The 8,091-nt window shown below is 41.7% G+C and overlaps 1 long non-coding RNA gene across 1 annotated transcript; it reads left to right on the forward strand.

Moving 5' to 3' along the window:
• Positions 1 to 14: 14 nt before the first annotated feature.
• Positions 15 to 842, forward strand: LOC100221905 (uncharacterized). The gene is made up of 2 exons (XR_012055315.1): positions 15 to 99; positions 790 to 842. It is a non-coding gene; the product is annotated as an uncharacterized lncRNA (long non-coding RNA).
• The last annotated feature ends 7,249 nt before the right edge of the window (positions 843 to 8,091 follow it).

Raw genomic sequence — 8,091 nt, forward strand, 5'->3', positions numbered from 1 at the left:
CCTCCTCTGTTTCATCCACATCATCTTCTAGCAGTACATCCACTTCTTCCTCCTCATCACGCTCATCATCAAGGTCATCTTCTTCCAGTGGTAGTAGAGGTAAGCTACCTCCACATGTACATGATGGTTTCCAGTTTTGATTACACTCCTGAGAACAATCAAAACTGGAAGTTTGTTTTAAAAGTGGTGAAACCACCACAAAATGACAGTGTGGAATACCAGTGCTGCTTGTTCAGTGTCTCTCTCATAACCCTTTCCAATTGTGTGTAAAGGTGCCACTTCACAGTTTGCAATGTTCTTGTGTTAATTTGAATTCCTTCTAAAGAGAAACTGCCATTCAAATAAATATTACTTGGTAGCAATATGCTGCATATATTTAAGCCCCTCAGTTTGTTGCATTTTCAAAACACGAATTTTGTTTTACTTCACCAGTCTGTCTAGACCAGAGTTGTAGGTTTGATTTAGTCCTACTTTGGTCTTAATATTTCAAGTGTTTAACTCTGAGAACTTGGGTGAAGCCAGCACATCTGCAGAATCAGTAAATCAGGTATTTTCAGTTTCCATGTTAGTCCAGTAAGTGGCAGTAATTTAATGTGTTCTCTTTCTCAGGGTTCATTCAACCTCTGTCAGTGTATATATATGTATATAAATAAATAAATAAACAAATATATCCTATAGAACTTTCTCCATATGTTTCACATTTCTCTGTCTTATCTGTAAAACAAATGCCTTTTTTTAGAATGCTAAACTTACAGGATTTGATTTTGTTATTTCTTTCCTTAATTTTAGATTCTCCTAAGTCTAAGTCAAAGAAAAAGAAAAAGGAAAAACACAACAAAAAGGTAAAAGTTTACAAAGATATATAAGTAGTTAACAAACAAAACAGTTCTTTATATTATAACCTTAAATGTCATGTAAGACAATGCTTTTTTCTGTGGCTTTGTAAATCTAAATCATGCTTTTAGGGTTGTGGTAGCTGAACTGATAAATGGGTACCTGACTTTATACAAAAAGAGAAAACATATAAAAGTTACTTTTGCCAATCATTGCTGGCCCAGCTGGAGTTTAGAGTAGTCTCTGAAGAAAAATGGGGAATCTTTTTAGCTTTAGAGAATTTGCCAGAAGAAATTATTTCTAGTTGGTGAGAGAAGTGAATGGTAAATTCTTGCTGTTGTAATTTTCTATTCCGTGTTCAGTGATTTATATTGAGGTTACTTTAAAAGAGAGAGATGAGGAATCAGACCTTTTCTGTTCCTCAGAGTCCCAAGGGTTGCTAACTCTGCTGTTACTTTCTACTACTTGTCTAGCAGTGGTAAGGGCCAGAAGTTGTGGCTGTCTTCACTTGAGTGGTCTTGAGAGATCCTTGTGGGTTTGGGGTTTTTTTCCCTTGTTAGTCTGTAAGCATAAGTGTGTATGTCTTATTCTTGTAGAAAAGGAAAAAGGAGAACAAAATGAAGAAAAAGAAGGAAAAGAAGAAAAGGAAAGAGAAAACTGGACCTGTCCAGCTTTCCAAGGTATGCTGGTCCAAGTGTGAAGCCCTGTTTTATTTCTCACCTACATACTTAATCCATCCTGTCATAAAACTGTTTATAAGATCACCAGTTTGGTCATCAACCAGTGAAAACCTCTCTGTGTTGTTGTAGACAATAAGGAAGTATAAAAGATTATTGTGTGTTATTTTACAGAAGATTTCTACAGAACAAAGCTTATGTCTTTTAACATGTGATCTCATTTCAGTTCTTCAAGAACAAAAAGAAGAATGAAAACTACAGCATGATAACTGGAAAGAAAATTAAGATGAAAATAAAAAAGACTAAGGAAGATATAGAGGTACGAATTAATTAGTCTAAATGTTCCTAAGAAAAAATACTGGATCTTTTACTATTTTTTCTAGTAGCAGTTTTTGTAGAAGAATGGGTCTCGCAGTTCATAGTTGTAAACTGAGTGTAGCTTTTAGTGTGGCTGTTATGCCCTCTGAGAAATTGTAATTATTCTTTTGGCAGGTTTTATGTTATGAAGGGGCTTGGAATACTCAGTCATGAGCAGATAAACCAAAGGATGCTTGTGCAGGTCCTTAGAATTTCAGCCTGTAATCATTAGCCAATTTGTAGCTTTCTCTTACAGTGGTGCTAATTGTACTCATCTTCCTTCAGTCTCTTGTGATCGCTTGTGGTAATTGCTCCTTCACTGTGTTTTTCCTACACATGCAAGACTAGCCTTTATTTAGAGAGGGATTTTTAAAAACCCAGTTGTATTATTAGGACCACATGCTCCTGCATTTTCTCAGAGCAGTCAAATATTTTTGCTGAGATACCCAGTGCACAGTGCTGTGCTATTGCTATGGATGTTTGGACTCAGCACTTAAGTAATACCTCCACTTTTCAACACCTTAGGGTGACCTGCAGAGGGCTCTGGTACTGGTCAGGAAGTGTTACTTCCTTGAGGTATCCAGCTTGGCAGATTCAGATTCAGCCCTAGTCATTCATTCTACAGCTACCAAAGCAGTCCTGAGCATTCTAAGTTAAATTTGATTGAAAACACATTGTCTTCTCTCTGTGACACCAAAGTGCATGTTAAATTATGCTGAACGCTGCTAGTTTTGTTCCAATAGCCTGCTTTTTACAATATTTAATGTCAAATATTTGATGTTGGTCCTTTTTTTCAGTTGGTGCCTGTGGTCTTGCTGAATTGAACAACATCCATTATTTACAATATTTAAAAATTCAATATTTTTTTATAGAAAACACTGAAATTGACTGGTTGGGTCATCTCTTATGGGAAGAGAGAACCCAAATTCAGGGTTCTATTATGCTGCATAAGCTGCTGTATATGCGTAGGGAAAAAAAGATACTTCCCAAAGCTCAGGACTTGCTGTGAGTACAGTGAAAGTTGCCTCAGCCACCAGAGAGGAGCATCTGTTGTGCTTGTGAGTTCCTTCCTGGGCAAGCTGTGAGCTGCACGATGACAACCCAGTGGAGCCTCCTTAGGGAGCCACTTAGGAAATGTCTCATGGAATAGTGGTAGCTTGTCTCAAGTGTAGCCATTGCCTGGCACGTCCCCTGGGCACCCAGGCCTCACTGGTAGCTGGTTAGATCCAGCTGTGTCAATGCTGCTTGCTTTGGGATGTGGAAGCCCCACAGAAAACAGGGATCTGTGGCCTTGCTCCTGAGTACAGGTATGTCCAACCACTGCCTCTGCTTGTCTGCTCTACAGAGAGACCGGAACCGTGCCCAGCTCCTGGAATTTCTGAACTCTGCCTTGTAATGGGAAGAGTCCTCACCAAGGACTGGTAGATGTATCAAGCCAGCCATCATCCTAGCAGAACACTAAGGAGAAACTCAGGGAAAAGGACACCAAGTTGGACAAGACCAGACCCTCCTACTGAGAAGAAAATTGGGATGTCCTTTCTTAATGGCAAAACACAGAGTAGCTAATAACTTGTTAAAGGAGATCCATGTCCTCCTTTTGAGATCCTAAGGTAATAACCAAGCTGTGGTGTTTTAGAAAAGCCCGAGTGTGTGTTGTTCACAGTGATAAGAAATTACACACTGAAGTCCAGCAATGTAATTTCTGTCTTAACTGCATGCAGAATGCACTCTTCATTTCAATGTCTTAATTTTTCTAGTAGTTTTAAGCAGAGTATTTGTAAATGTTTATTTGAAAGATGAGGTGTTTATTTTATGTATATTTTTTTCTGGTAGTGGTTATGGATATCATACAGAACAAACTGACCTTTGTAAATAGAACATCCTTTCACATAAATGATTTCTTTTGAAAGTCCATTCACTAATATGTTATTTTCTTTCAGAATTTGAGATGTGATGTTTCTCTGGACAGTTTATTGCTCTATCTCTTTAGAAAGTGTAACAGCAAAATACTCTAGAGCAGTAATGGTAGCAAATTATTTTTATTCTAAAATAGAAGCAGGAAAGGTCTCTGGTTTTCTTTATCTGAATCAGTTGTTCAGTTCATAATAGATGGTTTAAACACCCCCTCCCCGCCCCCCCATCTGGAGTTGCAGTTCCTAGACTGAAAGCTCTGGAGTTGTGGCCTGCTTTTCTGATCCTGTGTATCAAGTCTTTCTCTCTTTGAAGTGCAGCGAGGCATGTGCCATCGACATACCTTAGGCTGATGGAGAAAGAGCTGTGGAATGGTGCTGAGACAGGCAGTGACAGTGACTTCACGGGTCTGCTGACAGTCCCTATGAGATGAGACAGGTCTGGACTGGCAGCAGGAGCCCAGCACAGCTTGTGGGTGTGCCAGCTGTGGTAATTTGCTCAGTGCCTGCACTCCTCCTTCCACACTTGGCTCTTGGTTACCCAGCAGGTCCCTCTGTACATAACCCTGCTGCGGAGTTCACTGGAATCACTCGTGAAGCCGGTGCTCCTCAGGAGCTGCAGTTCAGGAATGCCTGAAGGAAGGACTCAAGGGGAGTTGACTTTGACAAAAACATTAAGTGTACAGCAGTCAGAGCGGGGAGAGTTCATTAAAGAACAAATGGAAAACTCTGTCTGTGTCTGCTACGGTGTTTTGAAGTAAGCCTGAAGATTTGTACCATTGCTCAAGGGATAGTTTTATAACTGTTTTGATGTGTGAAACCTTCTGAAGATGCTAGAATCCTCTCCTTTCTCTAGTTTTCTTTTGTTGTGAAGCATTTTGTAGTTGTTGCAGAGATGTAACTCTTTAGAGACTAAAGCCCTGATCCAGCACAGAAACTCCATACATCCTTATGAACATAAAACTTGCAAAAACATAGGTAAGAAATGGAGTTTCCTTGACTTTTAATCCAACAATCGAAAGTTGTTTTTTTTTAAATAACTGATCTGAAATGTCAATGGAGGAAAACCCCAACCAAACAAGAAAACCCCTTTTATTTATCATGGGGATTATGCTTTGATTTATGCTACTTTGGTATTTTCTAGCTAGTGATGTCAAAGTGTCTTGCCCAGATAAGCAGCTTTTATCTCTGGACTTTACATAACAAGGTTAATCCCAAACACACTCTTAGCAGACAGCATCCCTCCCATTCCCTAGGTCATGTTTTATGTAAAGATAGTGTAATTTTGGAAAACTTGGTGTGGGGTAGGGAGTAGAATTTTGGAAGAAGTAAAGAAAATAGCAGCGGGAAACCCAGAGATCACAGTTGTAAAGAACTGCCTTGGTTGGAATGTTCATATTTAATTTAAATAATTTGCTTTTTGTTGCCTTGGTCAAGGTCATAAAAACTCCTGCCCTGTTCCTCATTAGTAGGGAAAAGGCAAAGGGCCTTTAGTAATATGATGTGGACTCTTCTTCCTTTAGGGTTTTGGTAGTTGTCTCTCACGGTACAAAAAGGAATCAGACTATTTTTTCTTACAAAAAAAAAAACAACTTTTTTTTGGTGTGTGTTCAGGACAGAGAAATTTTCTGTTTATTTTTCTTGACATGCTGGGTATGCTTTGCTGATGCTTTAAAATATTTCTGTGCCAGCATTTACTCCTAAGCTATATAATTTCTTCTACAAAGCCAAATTGCTTAAACTTCAGGGCAGTGATTCTGCTTTATTTTCTCCTGCCCAGTCAGTTACAAGTGCACTCTGAAACTTCCCAGCAGTTGCTGCTTTTGTAAGCCTCTTTTTCTGTTCTACCCACCTCCATGTAGATTCTCAGGTTTCTAAAGAGGCTTGAGTCATGTTGAATCCTTCCCTTCTCCATCTTTCCCCACAAGCACCGAGACCCTGTGCATCTCCTTGGGACTGAGTATCTGCTGTTGGGTAAAGGCCAACAGATTCCAGTCTTCCCTAGTGAGCACAGGCCCTTACAGCCAGAATAATTTTCCATGCCTTGCACCCTCAGGGAAGAAGTTCATTTCACTGACCTTTTGGCTAAAGCTTGGCTTCTTACTACTGCTTCAGATCCCTGTAGTGGCACCACAGACTGAGCCAGATGAGAAGGTTACAGCAGTAAGAATGTGGTGAAAATCAGGCTGAGAAATTTGCATGAGGGAACAGTGAAACAGTGTGGGATGTTGACCTGATTCACACATGGCTGATAGACTTGCTGCCAGGTCTGCCAAGAAGTGCATGTCGTGGGCAAGGGTGAAGGCTGGAACAACAGAGCAGTGGAAAAGGTGAGGCAGGGGTGGAAGGAGAAGGCTGCTGTCAGAAGTCATGGGGTGAGGCAGAGGTCAGGTGATGAGGCAGGGCCTGCAGAAGCTTGCCTGGCTGGGCAAGTTGAGGTTCTTCCTAAGATGCTGAATAATAGAAGTCTTTTAGATGTGAAACCTGCCTTTTGGATGAGAGTGTGTATGTGTGACATTCTTCCCTATCACGCTCACCTTCTCCGTTCTGCACCATTTTCCATTCTGAGAATCGTGCAGAACTCAACTGAGTTTTTTTAGCAGCAGAATTTTCAGAAGCAGAAGTCACTGTCATGGAAGAAGATGGATACATTCTCTGACCTGCTGCTGCCATGCCCTTCTTCCTTGGCACTGTTTAAAAGAGTCTATCCCAGCCAGTTCTTGTGGGCAGTGCAATCCTTTGTTACTCATTTCCTTTAGAGTTGGCGTGAACTTCACTCTTTTGCCCCCACAAAAACGTAGCAGAGATGAAAAGCTGAGGAAATATTGATAAATGCCACTTTGACTTGGAAATATCTTACTCCATAGAACTAAGGTGTCTCATGCTGCAAAGCTGAGCATTGCAGAGCAGAGCTGAGCTCTGCAGAGCTGACCTGGGTTACCATTTTGGTAACAGGTCAATATTCAGTATGGTTGAACTTGGGTAGGTTGTGCTGTTTGGATGTACTTGGGGTTTCATGCTGCAGGAATGTATCATTCCCAGTCATCCTCTGCAGCAGGAAAAACTGAGTGAGCTCTACACACAGGGGAAGAGCAGAGGTCAGAAGGGCTGAAGTGACTTGCCCTGGTCACTTGCTGAACCTTTCCTGATCTGGACCCGGGCCTTGATGGCTGGTGGAGCTCTGATGTCCTTCCATGTGTTGAACACCTTCCTCTTAGTCTTTGCTGTGTGTATTTAGAAACAAGTTTCCAAAGTTCTGGTTCAACACTCAAGGCTGGGACCTCCACTGTCATTTGAGGACTGTGGAATGGCTGGATTTTATGTCATAGTGGGTTTTCCTGAAGGTATGAGATCCTGGGCACACTTGAGAATTCTCCAGTTTGCACTTGGTTATATTTCAAGCTGTAGGGTGATGAGTTTTTGAGGACATGCTTCTTAAAATTATTGGCAAGCACCCATCTACCTAGTTCCATCTCCGGACAAAATTAATCATCAAAACTACTGTCCAGTGCAGAGACTGAGATTTATTTGCCTGTTGGCAACAGGTGTTTTTTTCTCCCTGCCTGTTAATTTCAGTCCTAAATTGTGCTTCAGGAGCATGACTGATGTAGTGTTGTCTGAGGGACAAGCAGGACATGGTGCTGAGGGGTCCAAGGAAGCCTCTGGAGAGCCCTTTGGGGCAGGCTGAAGAACATCATTGCCACCCAGCCTGAGAGGCACCGTGGTCATGGTGGCAGCTGCTCCCATGGCAGCGTGCTGGCCACTGGTGCCATCTTCCTCTCAGGCACTGAACACAGGGCTAACATCACTTGTGTTCACTTTGCTCTCCATTCGTGGGCTGCTCTAGGGGTGACAGAACAGTGCTGTGACAGTGAGGAGTCTGCATTTGTCCCGAGAGGCCTGCTTGGAAGCTGCTGCCTGTTCCCTGCTTGGTCGGTGCTGGAATATCTGCCGGTAGGTGGCAATGCTGTCCAGCTGGAATGTCACAGGAATCTTTTTTTTTTTTTTTTTTTTTTTTTTAACCTTTGGACATTGGCTGTGCACTTTCTTATTCTGAAACCCTATAATTAGCTTGCAAATTTCTAATTATGGTTGTTTATGGGAACATGTGTTACTGCAGTCCTATGAATTTAATCCACTCTTTGTTCCTTTCTTGCCCTTGGCTGTGCTGAGGACAGACAATAGTCTCTTCTGCTGGTGCCTGTGTGCCAAAGGCAGAAGGAGGCCTTTAACTTCTGAAGGCTGAATTCAACAGGAGCAGGTTGCTGAGAGCCAGCAGGGGCCTGGAAAGTGCACCACCCTGTGTGGGGCTG

This window comes from Taeniopygia guttata, chromosome 3 (genome assembly GCF_048771995.1).
Source record: "Taeniopygia guttata chromosome 3, bTaeGut7.mat, whole genome shotgun sequence".
NCBI lineage: Eukaryota > Metazoa > Chordata > Aves > Passeriformes > Estrildidae > Taeniopygia > Taeniopygia guttata.